At 34.6% G+C, this 5,824-nt stretch overlaps 1 pseudogene; it reads left to right on the top strand.

Annotated features, from left to right (window-relative positions):
* Positions 1–291: 291 nt before the first annotated feature.
* Positions 292–3,467, top strand: LOC149529053 (uncharacterized; annotated as a pseudogene).
* Positions 3,468–5,824: the final 2,357 nt, after the last annotated feature.

Here is a 5,824-nt window from a genome sequence, read left to right as displayed (position 1 = left end):
TTGGAACTCCTAATTTATAAGTAGATTCGAGATAAACCTATAGCCCCCTTAAACCTGCTCCACAAAAGTAGAGCCCAAGCTCCTCCCATGGGACCCATGCTTTATTTTCATTTTCTAAATAATAGCTTATTTTCATTTGCAAAATAATAGCTGCTCCACTAAAATAGCTGCTGGATTATAAATTATTCTCTTTAAACAATTTAAAATGTCCATAAGAACACTTAAATGATTAAATTTAAGCACAAAACAAACTTAAGCAGCGATTTACCGGACAAGCTAAAAAAGAAGATGACCATGTTTCCTCTGCTTCTCTTTTTCTGGCTCTCTGCACTGGCTGCTCCTGTGGCTGGGTCTTGTGATGTAGAAGCTCTGTTGGGTTTCAAAGCTGCAATCTCTCTTGATCCAAATAACTCCTTGCTGGATTGGTCTGTTGATCACACCTTGTGTAATTGGACTGCCATAAAGTGCTCTCCTCGTCAGGAGCGTGTGGTTTACTTGAATCTCACAGGTAAGGGATTAACTGGCTCCATCTCCCCATTAGTGGGAAATCTTTCCTTCCTTAGAGTACTTGATCTCTCCTATAACAGTCTGCAAGGCCATATTCCATACCAGCTAGGAAAGCTATTCCGCTTAAGAAGCCTTCGGTTGACTGGCAACCATTTGGAAGGTCACATTCCATCCTCTCTAGGAAGCTGTCGTTCTTTGCAATATCTCTTGATGGCGTATAACAATTTGAGCGGAAGCATTCCCTCTGAATTTAGTCTTCTTTCAAAGTTAGAAATCATGTCAATAGCAGCAAACAATTTGACAGGTGGTATCCCACCTATCTTACTGAACATGTCTGCTTTAACTGCCATAGATTTGTCCCAAAATACACTAGAAGGTAACATTCCTATTGAGTTGGGTATGCTTAGCAAGCTAAAGTGGCTTAATCTTCACATGAATAGCTTCATAGGCCCGATCCCTGTTGCCCTTTCGAACTGTACTCATCTGCAGATCCTGGACCTTTCTGAGAACCACTTGAATGGCCCAATTCCAGGGGAGCTTGGAGTGCTGTCAGAGTTGCAAACAGTGATTTTGGGTGAAAATCAACTCACCGGGGAAATACCCACCTCAGTGAGTAACTGGACTCAGTTGCAATGGCTTTACTTGAATGAGAACCTACTGAGCGGCACAATCCCCCTGGAGTTTGGAAAAATGCAGCAGCTGACACGGTTCGCTCTATGGCAAAATCAGTTTGTGAGTGGAGGCAATGGCTTGTCTATTATAACCGTATTAACTAATTGCTCCAGCTTGGAAGTTCTTCAGTTGGCATCTAATTATCTCACTGGCGTTTTGCCTGCTTCAATTGGTTGCCTTTCAAATTCGCTCTCAGATTTAACTTTGGGCTCAAATGAAATCGAGGGAAACATACCCGGTGAGATTGGTAACCTCACAAGTTTGGCGACATTAAGTCTAGAAGCAAGCCGATTCAATGGGTTAATTCCATCTGCACTCAGTAAGCTATCAAATCTGGAAAGATTGTTTCTCGAGGCAAATAATTTACATGGAAGAATTCCAGAAGGCTTTGGCCAATTGAAAAGGCTTGGATTGTTGGAACTCAGTGAGAACATGCTTTCAGGGAAAATTCCTGATAGTCTTGGTGAGCTTCCACAATTAAGAAGGCTCATTCTTCATCATAATCAACTTTCAGGTAAGATACCTGCCAGTTTAGGAAGATGCAAGACTCTGGAAATGGTGGACTTGGCGCACAACAAATTGATTGGAAATATACCTCTTGAAGTTGCAGGTCTTCAGAATCTTCAGTTCTATTTCAACGTCTCGGGAAATTTGCTGCAAGGTTCTATTATGGAACTGAGCAAAATGGAGATGGTTTTAGCTATAGATGTTTCTCAAAACAATCTCTCGGGTGACATTCCTAGTGTGCTGGCAAGCTGCAAGGAGTTGGAATATCTAAATCTTTCCTCGAATGCTTTTGAGGGTCCAGTCCCGGCATCACTGGGGGATCTACAAAATCTCCAGTCCATGGATCTATCCTGCAATAATTTGTCAGGTACAATACCCATAGCTTTCAAAAAAATGAAAATGCTTCAACATCTTAATCTCTCTTCAAACAGGTTAACTGGAGAGGTCCCAAAAGAAGGAGCTTTTGCAACGCTTGATATATCAGAAATTAGCGGAAATCATGGTCTTTGTGGTGATTGGTTAAACTTGCCCACATGCTCTAATTCCAGTCACAAACAGTCATCAATCTTCATAATTGTGATAATTCCTATTGCATTTACTACTGCTATTTTAACCATGTTTCTTCTCTTAGTAGCATTTCCCTATACACGGACTCATTCAAGTACCCTACCTCTCAATTTGTGGCCCCACAAAATTTCATATGAAGAACTGGTAATTGCAACCGGTGGGTTTAGTATGGAAAATGTTTTAGGAATTGGCAGTTTCGGATCTGTTTATAAAGGTATTCTCAAGAATGGTACAAATATTGCTGTTAAAGTTTTCCAATTAGAAGATGAGCATGCTCACCAAAATTTTATTAGAGAATGCAATGCATTAAAGAGAATTCGGCATCGCAATGTGATTAAAATCATATCAGTATGTTCGACCATTGATTTTAAAGCTTTAATTTTTCCATTCATGTCAAATGGAAGTTTAGACAGATGGTTGTATCCTCCTAAAGGGGGTAGCAGAAGGAATGGCATATCTCCACCATTACTCCTTTACTCAAGTGATTCATTGTGACCTAAAGCCCAAAAATGTCCTACTTGGTGATGACATGACTTCATACATAGCAGATTTTGGCCTTTCTAATCTTATTTTTGGCAATTCTCTGGATTCTTTCACTTCTACAAATGCTCTTAAAGGATCTGTTGGCTACATTGCACCACGTATAGATTTCTCATTAATGCACCATCCATTTCATAGGTTTTATTTTTTCTATTATACAACATCAAATGATTCAAATGTCTTAGGAGTCATTGATCCTTTTTTTGTTTGTTATTATAGAGTATGGAATAGGTGGAATGCTTTCTGCAAAGGGAGATGTATATAGTTATGGAATTCTAATTTTAGAATTGATAACAAGGAGAAGACCAACAGATGACATGTTCACTAAAGGAATTAATTTGCAAAAGTGGACAAAAAAGTATTTTCCAAATAGAATCTCAGATGTGGTTGATAATTCTTTGTTTAAAGATGATCATGGATCAGGGACATCAAGAGAGATGGAATGCCTTACACAATTTATACAACTTGGATTGTTGTGCACAAGGGAGTCACCTCAGGAGCGCCCTCATATGACAGAGATAGTTGATAGATTAAACACAATTAGAGCTACATTTCTTGGTACAACTAAATCTTTTCAATTTCCCATAGATATCTCATCTTTTATTGATGATGGAAGAAATATAAAAATGTCAAATTTAGGAAACATTGGAAGTTGCTCTACATCTACATCATAAGATGAAGGAATTATTCTTCATTTATTTCTCTAGCCAAGAGAAAAAATAATACCCTCATGTACTATTTATGATTGTATAGTATACTGTGAAATAATGTAAAATTGAGCCATCTATGTTGTAATATCCACTATTTAGGAGGCATATTTAAAAGTGTGAATAGATCAAGGACATGTGGATGTCATATTTCTTTTACAATATAATCCATATAGATACATGATTAACCATACTTGTTACTCAATGAGAAATTTTCAACATATATAATTTAATTTTATATCAATGAAGTTATGAACAATATTTGAAATTTGATTTATTTTATATTAGTTTATTATGATTAATTGTTAAAGTTATAATATTTTTTTCAAAATTAATAATGAAAATAGTTAGAAATCATTTAATTTTCTTCTAAATTTTAAAAGAACATTATTCTATTTTGATAAAAATGTGGTAGATTTTCTTTTAGATAGATTTTTTCATCACTTGAAATCACAATGAATAAAGATAAAATTTTAAATTTTAACATTAAATTATTTAATCACTTTTAATAAATATCAAAATAGAAATTAGTTACACACACAAACGTACATGTGTATGTACACACACACACACACATGCATGCATGCATGCATGTATGTATGTATGTACACACACACACACACACACACACACACACACACACACACACACACACACACACATCCATCTAGATACATATACACACGCACATATATACATATGTGTGTGTGTGTGTGTATGTATGCACATACATACATGTGTGTGTGTGTGTTTGTTCATTGGATTCCAAAAAATATTAGGCCTCATTAGATATAGTAATTATAGGTTTGTCAACTTATCTACTTATTTCAATACATTATTTTACGTTTTCTATGATCACATAAGGAAACTTGATTTCTTTTAAATTTTGGTGAACTTGGTTAATCTATGATCATATAAGGGAACTTGATTTCCTTTAAGATCTATAATTCTTTAGTTTCAATTCCCTTCTGTGTCTTTTTTCTTCATTAATTTATCCTTATTTCAAGGATGTGAGATCATTTTTGCATCTTACATTGTACCCATTTTAATTACCCCTATATTAGCTCTACCATTTGCAATTTCTATCTATTTTGAGATATGATATACTAAGTTTTCTAGGATGATATTTATAGCTCATTCCATATTATCATTTACACTACTCCATTCTAGATATCCTCTCCTCATTTCTTATTAAAGTAACTTCTTTTTTCACTATACATTGTAAATTTGTACATATTTTATGCTATTAGCTACATTGTTCGTAAATGTACTTCATGTAACTAAAAATCTTGAGCCATAGGTCATGTCATATATATAATTCATGATAAGTTATATTTTATATATGGATCCTTCTTATCGTTCAATTTTTTTTGTGATATATAAATAAATGTGTAGGCAAGATATCTTCTGTACTGCCCAATGTTATATTTGTCAAATTTGGATCATGTATTTATCATGCCTATCTTAGTAATGACCCTTAAGATTAGTATATATCTTCTCACTAACTTAACATAATTGCTCATAACATACTTATTTGAGAGGAAACACATGATACACATCAAAAATTTAATCATAGAGATAAATTATGTCAAAAACGTGAATACAATGTCTAAATGACATAAAAGAATTACTATAATACCATGCAAAATATGGTGATCAAATCTTATAAGAGAATGTTGTCTTCATGCACACCACTTGTCACAAAATTTAGATTGAAAACAAAAACATTATCCTCAACAACCTAATAATTATGAAACATTGGACACAAGATTAAATGCTATAATGGCTGAATGAAACCTTGGGATAAACAATAAAGTAGGATAAAATTAGATAGTGATAAGTGTTACAATAATCATAATATAAGAGAAGACTTATGGTTATTACTAGCTTAATTCAATATAAGGAAGAAGCATGTAATATTAGCTTATATGAATAAAGTAGTTATCTTCTCCTCCCTCTATAGTTCAGGTTGGTCCCCTTCACTTTTGGGCTATAGGTCCAACCCCCATTGAATGTATTACATACCTTTGAAGGTATGCTTATTAGTTTAAGAATGATTTTGGACGTAAATTCGTGATTCCATACTATAACGAGAGGGAATAACAACAAGATTCTCTAGAATATTAAATCAAGAGAAAAACATTTTTACAGGAGCACCTAGGGGTTCTATGTGGTGGACCCTCAGTTTTTGGTGTGTAAGATCCTATAAATATCATGGTGAGAATGAGGAATATCTAAGGGTCCAATAGATGTGTTTGAAAAGGTTTAATATCTAGTGTGTGTGTGTGTCATTGACAAAGTTGGACAAAGTCTATCATTATATT

The sequence above is a fragment of the Cupressus sempervirens genome, chromosome 11 (assembly GCF_028749045.1).
Source record: "Cupressus sempervirens isolate cs-2001-9-10 chromosome 11, ASM2874904v1, whole genome shotgun sequence".
Lineage (NCBI taxonomy): Eukaryota > Viridiplantae > Streptophyta > Pinopsida > Cupressales > Cupressaceae > Cupressus > Cupressus sempervirens.
Note: the sequence above shows the minus strand (reverse complement) of the source record. Positions and strands in the feature narration are given on the sequence as shown.